The following is a 20,237-nucleotide window of genomic DNA, read 5'->3' as shown; positions in this document are numbered from 1 at the left end:
TCTACCAAAAATACAAAAATTAGCTCAGCTGTTGGCGTGCGCCTGTAGTCCCAGCTACTCAGGAGGCTGAGGCAGGGGAATCACTTGAACCCAGGAGGTGGAGGCTGCAGTGAGCTGAGATCATGGCACTGAATAATCAATTCAAACTCTAATCTTTTTTAAAATTCTCCTACTCCATCTTTTTTTCTACTTCCCTTCCTAAATCAAAGACCTGAGGAATCTGAGATCTCTTATCTTCTTTATGCATAGTTTTCAACATTTTCAAATAAACAATTATTCAAAGAGGAACACACAAAGGACCCCTGAGCAAACTTAATTTTAGTTACACATTTCAGAAAACTTTACAAATCCCTCCAGTTTAAAAATACAACGATTAGCTAAATATGCTATTGAAGAAGTATAGGCGGGGTGTGGTGGCTCACGCCTGTAATCCCAGCACTTTGGGAGGCCAAGGTGGGCAGATCACAAGGTCGGGAGATCGAGACCATCCTGGCTAACATGGTGAAACCCTGTCTCTACTAAAAATACAAAAAATTAGCCAGGCATGGTGGCACACATCTGTAGTCCCAGCTACTCAGGAGGCTGAGGCAGGAGAATGGTTTGAACCCAGGAGGCAGAGTTTGCAGTGAGCCAAGATCACGCCACTGCACTCCAGCCTGGCAACAGAGCAAGACTCTGTCTCAAAAAAAATAAAAATAAAAAAATAAAAAAAGTAAGTATAGTCTTTCCAGCCCCAGCCCTGGACCCTATAGCCACCGAGATGTTGATGCCTAAGAAGAACTGGATTGCCATTTATGAACTCCTTTTTAAGGAGGGAGTCATGGTGGCCAAGAAGGATGCCCACATGCCTAAGCACCCGAGCTGGCAGACAAGAATGTGCCCAACCTTCATGTCATGAAGGCCATGCAGTCTCTCAAGTCCCGAGGCTACGTGAAGGTACAGTTTGCCTGGAGACATTTCTACTGGTACCTTACCAATGAGGGCATCCAGTATCTCCGTGATTATCTTCATCTGCCCCAGAGATTGTGCCTGCCAACCTACACTGCAGCCATCCAGAGACTGGCAGGCCTTGGCCTAAAGGTCTGGAGGGTGAGCTACCTGCAAGACTCACAAAAGGGGAAGCCGACAGAGATACCTACAGACAGAGTGCTATGCCCCTTGGTGCCAATAAGAAAGTCAAGCCTGGGGCTGGGTCAGCAACCGAATTCCAGTTTTAAGGCAGATTTGGTCGCTGACGTGGTCAGCCACCTCAGTAAAACTGGAGAGTATTATTTTGCATTGAGTAAACTTACAGCAACAAAAAAAAAGTAAGTATATACAATTGACATTTATTTTTAAAGAACTTAATATTAATGAAATATCAAAGCACAAAAGAATATTTAATATTAACTACCTTATCCAAAGCACTATTACTTCTATTAAAATATCCCAGTTAAGTATGTCATCTTCCGAACACACACAATGAATAATGTCAAAGGCTATTTTCTACTCCCAAAAGTTGCTTACTCTGTATCACTAAAAGAAGTTGCACTAAATAAATGCATCTGCTGCAGATCTTTGTTTGCCTTGCCTCTGGGATCTTAATCCACATGGAATATACTATTACTCTAGCCAAGAAGAAAGTAAGTCTTTTGTTTTAAGGGTTTTTTGTTTGTTTGTTGGTTGGTTGGTTTTACATTTTGCTGTATCTGTTTTTAGTAAGTTAATGGGCAAAAGCATAAATATTTGCCATTATTTTAAATTTCATTTCATCATTTCACATAATTTTTATTGTTTCACTAGGTTTTAAAAGGTAATAATAAAATTCATTTCCCACATACTAGAATTAAATATTTTATCTTATTTTATTTTATTTTATTGAGACAGTGTCTCTCTCTGTCGCCTAGCCTGGAGTGCAGTGGCATGACCACAGCGCACCATAACCTCAAATCCTGGACTCAAGCAATCCTTCCATGTCAGCCTCCCAAGTGGCTGGGACTACAGGTAAAAGCCACCACAGCCAGCTAATTTTTATTTTGTTTTGTTGAGACAGGGGTCTTACTATGTTGCTCAGGTTGGTCTCAAACTCCTGGCCTCAAGTGATCCTCCCACCCTGGCCTCCCAAAGTGTTGGGATTATAAGCATGAGCCACAATGTCTGGCCCAATATTTTAAAATAAAAAAATAAAACAAATACAACAACTAAGATTCCTATCTTTATACTACAGAGTTGAAATAGAAAATCTGAAACTCTGAAGCCGTTGCTCACTATCGATAGCCATGGAGAGTTAATTCTTATTATTTAAATTAGTCTTACTGTCAGAAAGGCACTTATCAGCCAATCTGTTAAACAGCATGAGGTTACTACTGATTCAAGACAGACCAGTGTTGTAATACCGTGACCCAATCTCTAATTTTATAGGTGAGGTAACTGAGGTGAGACAGGTTATGCAACATACTCAAGATGACCACACCCTGAAATCACCAGATGCAGAGCAGAGACTCTTCCAGATGTTTTGTTCCCAGTCTCCAATGTGTTCAATTATATCATGCTGCCCTCTAAATTCACCACTGTGGAACAACTGATTTAGCCAGGCTAGATCATATGAATTATTCTACATTAGTGAACTTCCCAGATCCCTGTAGCTTAACTCTTTAAATACCAATACTTTTTAAAGTTATCCATTCTTTTGCTAGAAACCTCTCTAAAGTGAAAAAGCACAACTCCAGACTCCTTGGGTATTCCAGTGAAATGGCTCTGACATCCCTAATTATTTGCTTACGTACCAGGTCATGTGCCTTATGAATACATCCCTGTTATGCTACTTGTCTTCCTTGTGTTTTGTTTTATTTTCATTTGTTTGTTTTAGAGATGGGGTCTCTAGATTCAAACTCCTGGGCTCAAGTGATCCCCTTTCTCAGGCCTCCTGAGCAGCTGGACTACAGGCATGTGCTACAATGCCTGGCTTGTCTTCCTTGTGTTAATTTTAGACCCATCAGTGAACTCCCCATCATATTTGTTTTTCTTCAATACCTACTTTATTTGGGGAAGAATGAAGTAAACAACAGCAACATGCCAGAGTCGTGGTAGATGTTGATGGATTTTAAATGGCAGAGAAAAAATGAATTATTTATTTTCCAGACTTTTAAAACACCATTTCTACCAGCTACAGTACTATTTAGAGCCAACTTAGCTGCACAGACCTTTGGCCTCCACATTAAAAGGTCCAGGTTTCATTGCACATGCCATATTTTGAGGTTAGTCTTCATCTTGAACTTTGATATCAAATTAACTTTGAATGCGTTTATTTCCTAAGATACAATAGCACGGTTTCATATGTTATATTTTGGACAGACTGAGTTTTAAAAATGCAATTATTTTTCCTTTCATGCCTCTTGTAATGTTTTGAACAACTGAATGATGAAAGAGAATAAGAGATATCAGTAAAAAAATTAAAAAATGAAAAAACAAAGGTCTGGGTTTCTTCAATTTTTGAGTTTCTGCTATCATTTCTTGCTGGTATCTATGTGTTATTTTCAACTAGTTTCCCTACCTTCAATATCCTATCCAGTTTATTTAAGCTTATAAAAAATATATTAAAGAAACACCAAATGAAGATTTGAGGATCTCTCCTACTACCAGATATATCAGCATGAACTCTGATTTAGCTATGTGGGGTCTTTTTTTTGTTTTTGTTTTTGTTTGCTTCTGAGTTGTTGACAGTTCTGGTGTCTGGGTAACTGACCTGTAGAAAAGTCTGTAAAACTTATGAGATACTGTACTTCTCTTTAGGTCTATTCTATGTTAATTCATATACAATGTCCTTAAAATAAAGTGTTTGCAATCAGCTTAGGGGCCCAAACTGAGCCAAAGTAAACCTCTGACACTCTAAATCAGTGCTTCTCAAACTTTAATTTAAATGCAAATCACCTAAAAATCTTGTGAAAAATAAAGATTGTGATCCAGTAAGTCTGAGGTTGGGCCAAGATTCTGCAGTGCCAGCAGATAATGCCAAATCTGCTGGCCCCCATACTACACCTTTAGTAGCAAGGATCTAGAACACATCCCTCTTTTTTTCTCTCCTATTTCTAAATTATCTCATTCCTTTGTTTTTTCCTTTTCTTGCATTACCATTTTTCTTGCTTTAAGTCTGTCAATAGTAACCACAGTAACTACTTAGCCCTGTAGATAGTCCTTAAACCTATGAAGGTTCCCCAATCTAAAACATAAGCTATAAAAAAAAAATCAGTGCAGAGGCTGGGCGCAGTGGCTCATGCCTGTAATCTCAGCACTTTGGGAGGCCAAGGCGGGCGGATCACCTGAGGTCAGGAGTTCAAGACCAGCCTGGCCAACATGATGAAACCCCGTCTCTACTAAAAATACAAAATTAGCTGGGTGTGGTGACAGGTGCTTGTAAACCCAGCTACTTGGGAGGCTGAGGCTGGAGAATCACTTGAACCCAGGAGGCAGAGGTTGCAATGACTGGAGATCGCACCATTGCACTCCAGCCTGGGTGACAAGAGCGAAACTCTGCCTCAAAAAAAAAAAAAATTAGTGCAGAAAGGTCATAATACTACAATATTGTCATAAACCTCTTCTAAATGTGACCAAAAATAATAGAGTGAATAGAGATGACATTATTTTTAGGATGTATTGTTATTTTTGTATATTTCTTAGCAATTAAATATTTTCCTTAGAAAATATTTCAAAAAAACTTATGATGTCACGTTTCTTAATAGGAAATCAAAACCTATTAGTCACGTTAAGATTCAATAACTGTTAAGATTCCAATGAACTGAACTGCTAATTATGAACAGAATGATGGCACTTGTACTAATCTTTATAACCTGTTAATGAATCTTTTTTTAGCCTACTCTAAAATTACAAGAAAATCTGCTACCAAGGATACCTAATCCTCAAAAGATGAGTTTTTTTTGTTTGTTTGTTTGTTTTTTGAGACAGGTTCTTTTTCTGTTACCCAGGCTGGAGGGCAGTGGCATGATCATGGCTCAATGCAGCCTCAACTTCCCAGGCTCAGGTGATCCTCCCACCTCAGCCTTCTGAGTAGCTGGGATGTAGCCTGTAGGCATGTGCCACCACGCCTGGCTAATTTTTGTTTGTTTGTTTGTTTGTTTGTTTGTAGAGACTGTGTTTTGCCATGTTACCCAGGCTGGTCTCAAACTCCTGGGCTCAAGTAATCTGCCCACCTCAGCCTCTCAAAATGCTGGGATTACAGTTATGAGCTATCGTGCCCAGCCAAGAGATCAGCTTTCTAATGAACTAATTGGAACTATACATGCCTTACCATCCTACATAATTTTCACTTATAGTTGTATCATACCAGATTCTATCAAATGGTTCATAATTCTCATAGGAATTGCTAGATTCAGAACGAGTCCTTTAATATGATAAATGTTAGCATTTGTAACATACAGAAGTGTTTTTCTTCCAAAAAGACTCTAAGATCCTAATGTGCCTAATCAACAAGCAGTAGTCTCATTTTACAGTGGGGAAACCTGAAGCACATCCAGATTACACAACTGAGTGAACACAATGGAAACAGAATATGTAGCTTCTAACTTTAAAACCATCTTATAGTCATTATACACTATAGGTTGAACATTGCTAAACTTTCTTTAGGTATAGGAATGAATTTTTTAAATCAAAATTATACAAAATAGCTGGCTTCTCAGTAACATTTAGAAATATGGTTTCTATATAACATTAGTCTCTTGACAATACAGTGAGCTACAGTGTAAGTGGAATCCACTTTTGTGGTGTAGTTTTCACACAAGGAAATTGAAGCAGATTAATTCCGTTCCATCGAACCAGACAACAGTGCATTCTAGTGGTCAAAGGAGAGAATAATCAGAAATGTCTTTGGCACTCTGGACTAAAATTGAAACACCTAAAATCTAGAAGCTAAGAAGGAAATTTTACAAATACTATATGACTCCTTGCAGACTTAAAGAAAATTTGTATTCAAGATTAAAATAAAGAGGTAAAAAAAGAAATTACCCAAAAGCTCCAGTCACCACTCCAATTATGTAAATTTGGCCCCTGTTTTTTAACTACCACATTATTCTCTTCCACAGTTGGACTAGGATTTTCCTCTACATCTTCCTGTAACTTGGTGGCAAGGCTTGAATCCCCTTCATTCATCACCTGGAAACAAATATCAAACCATGTAAATTATTTATTGAGAAATGGCCATTTTAAAAAGAAAAAAGTTAATGTTCACAACATATACATTAATTTTAAAAGGGCAATATTTAAATGTTTAGAAGACAGTAATAAATATGTTTTTGCTTCAATAGTTCATATAGTTATATATTTATTTTTATTTATTTTTTATTCTTATTTTATTTTCTTTAGAGACAGGGTCTCACTCTTTCACCCAGACTGGAGTGTAATGGCCCAATCATAGCTCACTGCAGCCTTGAACTCCTGGGCCAAAGCAATCCTCCTACCTCAGCCTCCAGAAATGTTGGGATTATAAGCATGAGCCACCTCACCCAGCCAAGTTCATATATTTATACATGCAACAAAGATTTTCCAACTACTATTATTTGCTGGTAGTTTGGTTGGCACTAGGGATGCAAAGATGAATAAAACAAAGTCCTCCGTCTCCAGAAGTGCACAGTCTGCTAGAGGAACAATAAATAATAAAAATACAATTTAATGGGAGTGTCCGTTTGTACAACTATTTTGGAGAACAATTTGCAATGCCCAGTAGGAAAGAAGATAGACATATACTGCAATGCAGCAATTTAATATACACATAGAGTCAAGAATGTTTGTTAATACTATGAAAGTGGAAATAACCTCACCATCCATCAATAGAGAAATTAGTAAATAAGCTCTGATTTATACAAACAATGGAGTTTAAACAAACGAATAACATGTGCCAGCTGTGCGAGGTGGCTTATGCCTGTAATCCCAACACTTTGGGATCACTTGAGGCCAGGAGTTCAAGACCAGCCTGGCTAATATAATGAAACCCTGTCTCTGCTAAAAATACAAAAAATTAGCCAGGCATGGTGGCCTGTAGTCCCAGCTACTTGGAAGCTGAGGCAGAAGAATTGCTTGAACCCAGGAGGAGGAGGTTGCAGTGAGCTGAGATCACACCACTGCACGCCAGCCAGGGTGACAGAGCCAGACTCTGCCTCAAAAAAATATGGGCCCATCAGGTAATTGCTCAAGTAAGAGCACTCATCAGGGAGTTAAAAAAAGAAAAAAGAGAATATGGAATAGGGGAGTAAGGAGGAGTAGCCATTATAAAAGCATATGGGCCAGGCACAGTGACTCATGCCTATAATCCCAGCACTTTGGGAGGCTGAGGCAGGAGGATCTCTTGAGCCCAGGAGTTTGAAACCAGCCTGGGCAACATAGTGAGACCCTGTCTCTACAAAAAATATCAAAAAATTTGCCAGGCATGGTGGCATGCGCCTATGGTCCCAGCTGTTCAGGAGGCTGAGGTGGGAGGATTGCCTGAGCCTGGGAGGTCAAGACGGTAGTAAGCCATGATCACGTTACAGCATGATCACTCCAGCCTAGCCGGCAAAGCAAAACCCTGTCTCAAACAAACAACAAAAAAAACAAAAAACAGCGTATGGTGGACCAGGATCCTTAAATACCTCTGCTGCTGCTGCTCCACTTAAGCTAAAGGTTCTTTTTTTTTTTTTTTTTTGAGAGAGTCTCACTCTGTCGCCTAGGCTCGAGTGCAGTGACGTGATCTCAGCTCACTGCAACCTCTACCTCCCTGGTTCAAGCGATTTTCCTGCCTCAGTCTCCCGAGTAGCTGGGATCACAAGTGTGTACCACCTCACCCGGCTAATTTTTGTATTTTTTGTAGAGATGGGGTTTCACCATGTTGGCCACGCTGGTCACAAACTCCTGACCTCACGTGACTGGCCCTCCTAAGCCTCCTAAAGTGCTAGGATTACAGGCATGAGCCACTGCACCCGGCCAAACTTGAGGTTCTTAAATTCTATAAACAACCATTGCCATGGGGGAAGCCCCTAACCATGATGATACTGATTTGAGGCTCTCTGGAGAAAGAAATTTGTAAACATGAGAGGGTAGAGAAGACCTCCTCCACCTGAAGTATATCCAGTAATCTCCAAAAAGAGAGGGAGAAACCAACAAACCTGGATAGAAGGGGAGGAAACATACAACAGCAAAACAAAAACAAAAACAAAAAAAACTGAAACTGAAGTCCATAAACTGATCTACTAAAACATACAGAACTTAAAATAATTTATATAATACAAGATAAAAGACTGGCTTTTGTGCCTCTACAACATAGGTTCTAAGTTAACTTCAACATCGGCTAAAATGCAGCAATTGGCAAATCTTCATGGCTTTAATCAATATTAGGTCTCAAATTACAGTTATACCTAGAGTTCCCAGTAAATTTAAACAAGGTATCCCCTACAATCTTAGGAGTTATTCAACATAAAATAGACAACAAATAGGTATGCCTCACTTTAACCATCAGAACTATTCCTTTGCCTAAATACTCCATGATGGTGGTATACATTGCCCTAAAATATCGTATTGTGGCCATGGACACTCTGACCCAATTAGTAATAAACTAAATTTAAATCAAGTCTTTAGAGATTACAAATTGGCTTTCAAAGAAGTGGAAAAACAGGCTGGGTATGTTGGCTCACACGTATAATCCCAACATGTTGGGAGACTGAGGCAGGAGGATCACTTCAGGCCAAGAGTATGGAGAACAAGCTGGGCAATATAGCAAGGCCCCCTCTCTACAAAAAAATTTTAAGATCAGCCTGGCGTAGTGGTACGCACATGTAGTCCTAGCTACTTGGGAGGCTGAGGTGGGAGGACTGCCTGAGTCCAAGAGTTGGAGATCACAGTAAGTTGTGATTGCACCATTGTACTTCAGCCCAGGTGACAGAGCAAGACTCCGTCTCAAAATAAACAAAACAGTGAGACCCTATGGACCACCACTCTCAATGCCCAGTTAAAATTATACAACCCAATATAAAACAAAACAGGACCTTCAAGGACTGAAACTTGTTATGTAAGACCTACTTCAGCCAGGCACGGTGGCTCACGTCTGTAATCTCAGCACTTTGGGAGGCCAAGCCAGGTGGATCACGAGGTCAGGAGTTCGAGACCAGCCTGACAAACATGGTAAAACCCCGTCTCAACTAAAAAAAAATACAAAAATTAGCTGGGCGTGGTGGTACGTGCCTGTAATCCCAGCTACTTGGGAGGCTGAGGCAGGAGAATTGCTTGAACCCGGGAGGTGGAGGTTGCGGTGAGCCGAGATTGTGCCACTGCACTCCAGCCTGGGTGACAGAGCAAGACTCTGTCTCACAAAAAAAAAAAAAAAAGAAAAGAAAAGAAAAGAAAGAAAGAAGTACTTTGTGAAAGTAATTATCCCTACTGCTTCTCCATTTAACAGCCCAATTTCGCGTATTAAACTTGGTAAGAATGAATGGTACCTCATGGTTCCTTACTGCATCCTCAATGATGTCATTTTACCCAGGAAGGCCCCATACCCAATATTATTGAAATTACTGACTATCCAGTCCACAACTAGTAAATATTTTCCTGTGACGGATTTGGCTAATATGTTCTGTTCAGTGTCTCTTTCAACACCTCCTCAGCCATAGTTGGTCTTCACCTCCAGAGAGACATAATATCTCTTTACTTGGCTAACCATAGAGTACGCAATCTTGCCATCATACGCAACCTTTACAGGGAAGATCTTAACTGCATCAAATTTTCTCCAGGAGCACAAGTATAACATTCCATTGATGACATCCTCCCCTGAGGACAGTCTTTTGACATACAAAGGAGCTCACAAAAGGAGGATGGGCTATTGTGCCACACATAGTGTAAGGCCTACCACCTTGGTTAAATTTCTGAAAATAATTTGGTCTCTGTCACCCAGGCTGGAATGCAATGGCACAAACAGGGGTCACTGCAGTCTCAACCTCCTGTGCTCAAGTGATCTTTCTATCTCAGCCTCCCAAATAGCTAGGACTACAGGCGCCACACAAGCATGCCCAGTTAATTTTTCTTTTTTTTTGGTAGATACAGGGTCTTGCTATATTGCCCAGGCTGGTCTCAAATTCCTGTCCTCAAGAGATACTTCTTTCCACCTTGGCCTCCCAAAGTGCTAGAATTATAGGCATGAGCCACTGCACTGGGCCACAATGGCTTACTTAAATTCAAATTCAAATTCAAATGGTGCATGTCAGTCATCAAACATCAAGGGTGAATTATCACAAGTCTCAGTCTACTTTGTTTGCCTCACCCCTCCCTCTTCCTCTTCTGTACCTCATCTGGGTAAGCTGATAAGAAAGCCTGGGTGCTCCTCTCTTCATCTTGGGTGAGAAGTTCAAGCAATCCCCTGTCTGCATACAGGACCTCTCACCCTGACCCCACTCCCTAAACCTAACCAGAAAAACAGACCTGGAGCCAGTTTTTTCCTGAGGCTCTCTTAAGCCATTTTGGTGCTGCTTGAGAGGCCTGCCTTGCTCTCCCCGGAGACCTTAATTATGTAAGTAAAAGACTTTTTCAGGGCCGGGCGCGGTGGTGGCTCAATCCTGTAATCCCAGCACTTTGGGAGGCCGAGGAGGGCAGATCATGAGGTCAGGAGTTCAAGACCATCCTGGCTAACACGGTGAAACCCCGTCTCTACTAAAAACACAAAAAATTAGCAGGGCGTGGTGGCGGGCGACTGTAGTTCCAGCTACTGGGGAGTCTGAGGCAGGAGAATGGTGCGAACCCGGGAGGCAGGGCTTGCAGTGAGCCGAGATTGCGCCACCGCACTCCAACCTCATGGTGTGTGTGTGTGTGGCATCATCAGTTTCTACACTGAATCAAACTTGGGGTGGGGGTCCATTCTGGCTTTCTGGGGTGGCTACAGTAGATTCCTGTCTCTCTGACTTATTAGCTGTGTGGTCCTTAGCAATGTCAATCTCTGTACATCTGTTCCTTAACTCTACAATAGAGGACATAATTTTATCTCTAGTCTAGACAATAAGCTTATTGAGAGCAGGGATCATGTCTGTGTTAATCACCATCTAATCCCGAACACCCAGTGCCAGGGACATAATTGAATCAGTGACTGACTGGGTTCATGAATATCCAGCTTGACTATTTCATAGTAATGTTTTTCAAATCAAGTGAAATAACACACTCATTCATTTGTTCATTCAACATTTGTGTACCTCCACCAATCTGTAAACTATAACGCTCTTCAGAAGATACAGCAACGACCGCAGTTCTCTAAAAGTAAAATACATACACACAAACCAATGTAGAAGGAGGACGGTGTTCAGAAACGCAGGCGCCCGTCCAACAAAAGTGGGGTTTCATCCTGAATATTAATAACCATGCCTTCCGTTTTGTCAAATAAAGTAGTAAACAAATAAAACTAGACTAGCTGAAATCAAAAACTTGGCTGACAGCACAGTGATTTAAACTATCCGCACCCTTGCAACAGGGCTGAGAATGAAAGGAAGAGGGCAAGGCTGGAAAAAACGTGACAGTGGGTCAGAATCACGACCATGGGGCCTGACCCAAGGGGGCCTGGGGCTGAGACATCCCCACCAGGACATTTCGGGACCAAATTCAAGCCCTCAACGCCCACAGGGAAGCAAATGGCCCCACCACCGCCCGTAGGGAAAGGGCTCGCAGAAGCACAGGAAACCGTTTCCTCGGTAACAACTTTCCGTATTACTCCAAAGAGCACGAAGAAAAGGGAAGGGAGGGATTAACTGTAATCTGAGAAGGTTCAGGCAATCACCGTGAGAAAAAGTCGGGTAAAGCCACAGATGGGAACCTGCCCCAGCGAGGCCCGCTTACCTGGCGCACAATCGGAGCGCCCTCCATCGCGGCTCCCTCCGCCGCCGCAGCACCGCCCCGCGCGCACGTCCCGGCGCCCACCTCCAGCGCGCTCCGAGCTACAGGCTCCGCGCGCGTCCTCCGCCGGCCCTCCGTGTACTTCCAGCCGCAGCTCCTTGCGCCCTCCGGCGGCCGTGAAGGATTCCTGACGATGGGTGTTACTGGGTTAGCCTGGAGGCTTGTCTTTCTAGGGGTCACAAGGAGCCTTCCCTATTCCCAACCTCAAACTACTGTGCCTTCCAGGAGAGGGCGTACCCTGCTCCAATATGCGAAAAGGTGAATTGCTCGGGAAACTTTTTTTTCTTTTCTTTTCTTTTTTTTTTTTTTGAGACGGAGTTTCGCTCTTGTTCCTCAGGCTGGATGGAGTGCCAAGGCCCCATCTCGGCTAACTGCAATCTCCGCCTCCCAGTTCAAGCGATTCTCCTGCCTCAGCCTCCCGAGTAGCTGTGATTACAGGCGCTTGCCACCACGCCCGTCTAATTTTCGTATTTTTAGTAGAGACGAGGTTTCACCATGTCGGTCAGACTGGTCTCGAACTCCCTATCTCAGGCAATCCACTAGCCTCGGCCTCCCAAAGTGCAGGGATTACAGGCGTGAGCCACTGCGCCCAGCTGGGAAACTCTTGTTCCTTCCAATAAAGGATTGAAGTTACTGATTAACTGCTGTAAGTATTGCAGATTCTTGGTTCTGTAAAACAAAAATAAAATGCTAAGGCCCCCCCAGCCATCTAAATGGACCCCTCCTCTTGGCCGAGAGCATTCCAGATTTAACCTGAAAATCTAGTTCAGGCCATGATGAAAGAGGGGATTGGATATGCCTCATTAACATCAACACAGACCTTAAGTCTGGTCAGAAATATTTATCATCTATTCCCTCGGACGCCTGCTACTTGGAGGCTGCATCTGCATGATAAAACCTTGGTCTCCACAACCACTTATCGTAACCCAGACATTCCTTTCTACTGATAATAACTCTTTTTTTTTTCTTTTGAGACAGGTTCTGGCTCTGTTAGCCCAGCTGGAGTGCAGTGGCGCTATCTCTGCTCACTGCAACCTCCACCTCCCGGACTCAACCAATCCTCCCACCTCAGCCTCTCGAGTAGCTGGGACTACTGGCGTGTGCCACCATGTTTAACTACTTGTTTGTTTGTTTGTTTGTTTGTTGAGACAGGGTTTCGCCATCTTGCCCAGGCTGGTCTCAAACTCCTGAACTCAAGCAGTCTGCCCCCTTCGGCCTCCCAAAGTGCTGGGATTACACGTGCAAGCCACAGCTCCCAGTCAATAATAACTCTTTTTCAACCAATTGCAAATCAGAAAAATTTTTTATGTACCAATAACCTGAAAGTTCCTCCTTCTCCCCTTGGAGTTGTCTGCCCTTCCAGATTGAAACAATGTAAATCTTACGTGTATTGATTGATGTATTAGGTCTGCCCAAAATATATAAAAGCAAGCTGTAGCCCAACCACCTTGGGCACATGTCATTGGGACTTCCTGAGACTGTGTCACAGGTGTGTCCTTAACCTTCGCAAAATAAATTTTCTAAATTAACTGAGACCTGTCTCAGATATTTGGGGTTCAGAGTTCCCAACCAAACAGTTATAAAAAAAGACATTCTAAGCCAGGCACAGTGACTAACTCATGTAATTCCGGCACTTTGGGAGACTAAGGTGGGAGGGTTGCTTGTGTCCAGGAGTTCAAGACCAGCCTGGGCAACATAGGGGAGCCCCATCTCCAGAAAAGAGAGACAGAAAGAGAGAAAGAGAGAGAGAGAGAAGGAAGGAAGGAAGGAAGGAAGGAAGGAAGGAAGGAAGGAAGGAAGGAAGGAAAGAAAAAGAAGGGAGGGGGGGAAGACATTCTAGAACAATTGAGGAATAGTGAATATGAAATGTCTATTAGAGTTGATGTTACAGGATAATTAATGATTTATGGATACATTTATGGATATTCATTTATGGATAATTAAAAATTTTTGGCAGCTGGGTGTGGTGGCTCACGCCTGTAATTCCAGCACTTTGGGAGGCTGAGGTGGGAGGATCACCTGAGGTCAGGAGTTTGAGACCAACCTGGCCAACATGGTGAAACCCTGTCTCTACTAAAAATACAAAAATTAGTCGGGCGTGGTGGCGAGTGCCTGTAATCTCAGCTACTTGGGAGGCTGAGGCAGGAGAATCACTTGAACCCGGGGAGTGGAGGTTGCAGGGAGCCGAGATCAGGCCATTGCACTCCAGCCTGGGCAACAAGAGTGAAACTCTGTCTCAAAAAATAATAAATAATAACAATAATAATAATAATAATTTGTGGCTATGTTGCAGGGTGTCTTTAATATTAGAAAACTCACATTAATATATTTAGGAGTTCCCTGTTATCCATGGGGATGTAAAAACAAAGAAAATTAAAAGTATTTAGGAGTGAAGTATGACCATGTCTGCAACTTGCTTCGAGATGCTTCCACGAAGATGAATACACAGAGAAAACAAAATAGCAAAACGTTAATTATTGGACCTAAGTGGAGGGTATACTACTATTCAGTTATTCTTCTACTGTTTATATATATTTAAAAATCATAATGTAAAGTTGAAGAGATGGAAAAGAGTTGAATCCAGTTCTGCAAAACGTCGGACACTGAGTGTATTTCTTTTTTGTTTTGTTTGGTTTTTGTTTTTTTGAGACAGAGTCTCGTTCTGTCACCCAGACTGGAGTGCAATGGCACAATCTTGACTCACTGTAACCTCTGCCTCCCAGGTTTAAGCAATTCTCCTGCCTCAGCCTCCTGAGTAGCTGGGACTACAGGCGCCCACCACCATGCCCGGCTAATTTTTGTATTTTTAGTAGAGATGGGCTTTCACCATGTTGGCCAGGCTGGTCTCAAACTCCTGGCCTCAAGTGATCCACCCGCCACAACCTCCCAAAGTGCTGAGATTACAGGCGTGAACCACCGCACCTGGCCATGAGCATATTTCCTAAATATATATGACATACTAAAGGACAAATTACTTAATAAGATAATCAAAAAAAGACAGGTTTCCATCCTCATTCTGCAAAACTTTGCATAAACTGTGTTCTGTTAAACATGAAAAACTTCACAGAACACCAATATTAAGCAAGGCCACTGTATGATCATGATAGAATAAGACAAAAAGAAGGCCACTGTGTAATCATGTCTAAATACAGACAAAAATGTGAACATCGTTCGAACCACAGAAATGACTATGTCCCTATGCTGACTAATATGACTGACTGCTGCCTTTTTCCCAATCGTAGCTGTAGCTTCACTTTATTCCACCTACCTTCTAGATAAGATGTATTAAGATACCCAGTCAGAATAACCACATCTTATTGACAATATGTAATCTGGGACAAAGCTCCACTTCTTGAATCCTCCTCGCAAAATCACTGAACACAAACCCAAATCCTGTAGTAAGACCTTTCTAACACCCTTTCACTGAGATGTCCTCATGGTTCTCCATGGTGTTTTTTCACCCTCATTGCAATGAGTCAGTAAACACAATGTTGTCCAACTACAGCTGTGGTTCTCCTGGACTTTGGCTGAAGAGCGTTGATATATTTTGCAGTGAAATCGAACATAAGGTGAAAGTGAATATGGAAGAAAAGTTGTTAGAAGTTTGAAGAGAAAGGAGAAATTATGAAATACTTAGGAGCACAGGTGAACGAACTGACTACTGTTTTAGGAAAACAGTAAAACAGTAGCATTGCTGGGCAACACAAATGCCTAATTGAGATTAATGGTCATGTATTTAAAGTCAGATCACACTAATGTGTAAACAGCTCCCAGAAAAACATATGGAAAAACCATAGTCAAGTTAAAATTTTTAAAGTATATGTCAGAAAGTTCATGGAAAAGGAAATACGAGTGTCTTTTTTTTTTTTTTGAGACAGGGTTTCGCTTTTGTCACCAGGCTAGAGTGCAATGGCACAACCTCGGTTCACTGCAGCCTCCACCTCCTGGGTTCAAGCGATTCTCCTGTCCCAGCCTCTGGAGTAGCTGAGATAACAGGTGCCCACCACCACGCCCAGCTAATTTTTTTTTTTTTTTTTTTTTTTTTTTAGTAGAGACAAGAGTTTCACCATGTTGATCAGGCTAGTCTCGAACTCCTGACCTCATGATCCACCCTCCTTGGGCTTCCAAAGTGCTGGGATTACAGGTGTGAGCCACCATGCCTGGGCAAACGTCTCTTAAAAATATAAAAGATCCTCAGTTTCACTCAGAATGGCATAGAAATTAAAACCACACTGAAATACTATTTTTCACTTGCTAGTTTGACAAAAGTACAGAAATTTGAAAACGCATTCTGCTGACAAGACCGTGGGGATACAGGACTCTTATAATGGAAGTGTAGAGGCTGGGTGCAGTGGCTCATGCCTGTAATCCCAGCACTTTAGGAGGCCAAGGCAGGTGGATCCTTTGAGGTCAGGAGTTCGAGAGCAGCCTGACCTCAGTCAGGAGTCCGAGACCAGGTTTCATGGTGAAACCCTGTCTCTACTAAAATACAAAAATTAGCGAGGCATGGTGGCAGGAGCCTGTAATCCCAGCTACTTGGGAGGCTGAGGCAGGAGAATCGCTTGAACCCAGGAGGCAGAAGTTGCAGTGAGCCAAGATTGCACCACTACACTCCAGCCTGGGTGACAGAGTGAGACTGTCTCAAAATAATAATAATAATAATGGAGGTGTAAAGTCATATAGCAAATTTGGCAATAGATACAAAAATTACAAAATGCATATACTCTGGCAGCAATACCAACTTCTGCAATTTTTCCTGTAGATTTAATTGCACACATGCAAAATAATCCAAAGTTATTCCTAGAAGAATAGTTGGTAGTAAAAATTGAAAACAAATCATCATCAATAAAGGACTGGTTAAATAAATGACAAACCTCCATCCATTAGAATTTGGAATTCTATGCAGTTTCATAATAATTTTTAAAAGAATGAGGAGGAGCAACATCAACAAAAATGGCAGAGTGGGGAACTTCAAAAGTCTGTACTTCCACAAAAGCAACAAATAAGGTGGCAAGAGCTGTCAGAAACAATTTATTCAGAGCTCTGGAATGTCACCAAAACTTTACCACAATCAGGGGAATGCTTAATTAAGAAAAAACAGCTGAGTCTCAGTAAGAGACTTTTGTGACATTTTATTTTAACTTACCCTGGTACCATCCCCTACTCTACAATAGCCCACATTCCTGGTACTGATTCATAGTATCAGAGGTAGCAGTACAGACCTTATTCTCAAAGAATTGTTATCTGTTTGCTTTGACCTGTTTGGTGGCTCCCTGAAGGCTCAAGGACTTGTTTGCCTTATTTTATCTCAGAACTCTCCCAAGGGTAGGACACCTGCCTTGGGCAGGTGTTGGTGGGGGAATGTTGGTAGAGGGGGCAGGCAGGGTATTTATTGAAAACATTTGGGCTGGGCATGGTGGCTCACGCCTGTAATCTCAGCACTTTGGAAGGCTGAGGGGGCGGATCACCTGAGGTGGGGAGTTCGAGACCAGCCTGACCAACATGGAGAAACCCCATCTCTACTAAAAATACAAAAATTAGCTGGGTGTGGTGGTGCATGCCTGTAATCCCAGCTACTTGGGAGGCTGTGGCAGGAAAATTGCTTGAACCCAGGAGACAGAGGTTGCGGTGAGCCAAGATAGCGCTATTGCACTCCAGCCTGGGAAACAAGAGCAAAACTCGTCACACACACACACACACACACACACACACAAAAGAAAACAAAATATTTGAAGGCAAATATATTACCAGTATCACTTGGGTCAAGGGATAACAGTTCAGGCAAACAATGGACAATCTGAATAAGGGCTTTGAAAAACTCTCACAAATTCCTGGGAATCCAGAAGGCCACATCCATGCCCAGAGCTGGGAACATGCTCAGAAAAGACCTAAGGAGGCCCTAAACTTCCACCTCTAGCTGACTTTCTGCTCAGCTAAGGCAGAGATATAAACTGCCTGGCTAGATGTTACAGGCATACCTAACACACACAGAAAGCCAGTCTGCAAAGACTGGAAGATAATTCCTTATTTCTGTATGTATTTTTCTTCCTCTGTTTTTATTTTTTTCTAATCTGACAGAACAGAGACTTATGTGGCCACATATAACAAAGAATACAAACTTTACAAAATTAGTTTGACTTGTATGAGGTACCTAGAGTAGTCAAATTCACAGAGAAAGGAAGTAGAATGATGGTTTCCAGGGGCTATGAAGAGGACAGATGGGGCTTTATTTAACAGGTTCAAAGTTTCAGTTTGGGATGAAGAAAAAGTTCTGGAGATGTGATCATTATACAATATAAATGCACATAATGTCACTGAACCATACTTGAAATGGATAAAATGGTAAATTTTATCTTGTGTATATTTTACCATAACATAAAAAAGTAGTTTATAAAAGATGCTGACAAACCACAAATAAATGCTAAAATAAGCAGCAACAGTAAAACCTGGGGAGGTGTACAACCTGATTTTCAAAGTTGCTGCATTATGCCAGGCGCAGTGGCTCATGCCTGTAATCCCAGCACTTTGGGAGGCTGAGGCAGGTGGATCACCTGAGGTCAGGAGCTCAAGACCAACCTGGCCAACATGGTGAAACCCTATCTCTACTAAAAACACAAAAATTAGCCAGGCCTGGTGGTGGGTACCTGTAGTTCGTGAGACTGAGGCACGAGACTCGCTTGAACTGGGGAGGCGGAGGCTGCAATGAATCGAGATCGCACCACTGCACACTGCACTCCAGCCTGAGCAATAGAGTAAAATTCTGTCTCAAAAAAAAAAATTGCTGCATTATAATATTCAAAATGTCCAGTTTTCAACAAAAAATTATAAGGTACGCAAAGAAACAAGAAAGTTTGACCCATATACAGAGAAAAATAATAGAAACAGTCCCTAATGAAGCCTGAGCATTAGGCAGACAAAACTTTAAATCAACTATTTCATATATGCTCAAAGAGCTAAAAGAAATCAAATTCAAAAGAGACCCATGAGAACAATGTCTCACCAAATAAAGAATATCAATAAAGAGATATAAATTACAAAAGGAACCGCATGAAACTCTGGAGTTGAAAAATACAATAACTGAAATGAGAAATTTACTAGAGTAATTCAAATAGACTTCAGCAGACAGAGGAACGAATCAGCAACTTGAAGGTGGGTCAATTGGGATTATTTAGTCTGGGGAGCAGAAAGAAAAAAAAGCGAAGAAAAATGAACAGAACCCATAAGACCTGTGAGACACTACCAAGTAGACCAACATATACAAAATGGGAATTCCAGAAGGAGAGAAGAAAGAAAGAATATTTGAAGAAGTAATGGCCAAGAAAGAATGAGGAAACTCTTTATGCATTGATATATAAAGATCTAGAAGAAATTTTGTCAAATAAAAAAAGTAAGGTGCAAAACAATATATAGTGCCAAAAATGCATACTCTGAATCTAATTGTGAGGAAACAGACAAACTGAAATTGAGGGGCATTACTTGAACTCTTCAAAAACATCAAACTCATAAAGGCAAAGAAAGACTGAAGTGTTCTTTCATACTAAAGAACACTAAAGACATACAGCAACTAAATACAATGTGTGATTTTGTCTTGGATCCTGAACCAGAAACATTTTGTTGTTGTTGTTATAAAGAACATTACTGGGACAACTGGAAAACTTTGAATAAAGTGTAGGTTACATTATAGTATTGACTCAATGTTAATTTCCTGTTTTTGTCTTTTGAGACAGTCTTGCTCTGTCACCCAGGCTGGAGTGCAGTGGTGCGATCTCAGCTCACTGCAACCTCCACCTCTTGGGTTCAAGCAAGTCTCCTGTTTCATGCTCCGGAGTAGTCCCAGGTGCACACCATCATGCCCGGCCAGTTTTTGTATTTTTAGTAGAGATGGGGTTTTTACAGGTCACGCTGGCCTCAAATTCCTAACCTCAGGTGACCCACCCGCTTTGGCCTCCCAAAGTGCTAGGATTACAATAAGAAAAGGCAACTGGTGGCATAGTGTTCTGACATGAAATTCAAAGCTAGAGTATTAGGGAAGAGTGAGGGAAAAGAGTCTGGAAGTAATAGGAAAAAAGAAGACAATCACTTTTTCTCGGGCCCATTGGTGCTGCAGCTACTATAGTTGCGTGACAAATCACCCAAAACCTTAGTGGCTGAAAACAACAATAATCATTCATTATTTCATGGTTTCTGTGGGTCAGGAATCTGGAGCAGCTCAGCTCATCAGTTCTAGCTCATGGGCTTTCAGAGGTTGCCCTTAATCATGTGGAGATCCAGTCATCAGAAGACCTGATAGTGGCTGGAGGATCCACTTCTATGGTGTCTCACTTACATGGCCAGGCACCTGGTACTGGCTA

General features: G+C 41.8%; 1 pseudogene; it reads left to right on the top strand.

Annotated features, from left to right (window-relative positions):
• Positions 1-760: 760 nt before the first annotated feature.
• Positions 761-1,256, top strand: LOC129471354 (small ribosomal subunit protein eS10-like; annotated as a pseudogene).
• The last annotated feature ends 18,981 nt before the right edge of the window (positions 1,257-20,237 follow it).

The sequence above is a fragment of the Symphalangus syndactylus genome, chromosome 21 (genome assembly GCF_028878055.3).
Source record: "Symphalangus syndactylus isolate Jambi chromosome 21, NHGRI_mSymSyn1-v2.1_pri, whole genome shotgun sequence".
Classification (NCBI taxonomy): Eukaryota; Metazoa; Chordata; class Mammalia; order Primates; family Hylobatidae; genus Symphalangus; species Symphalangus syndactylus.
This window is presented reverse-complemented; position numbering and strand designations above follow the sequence as displayed.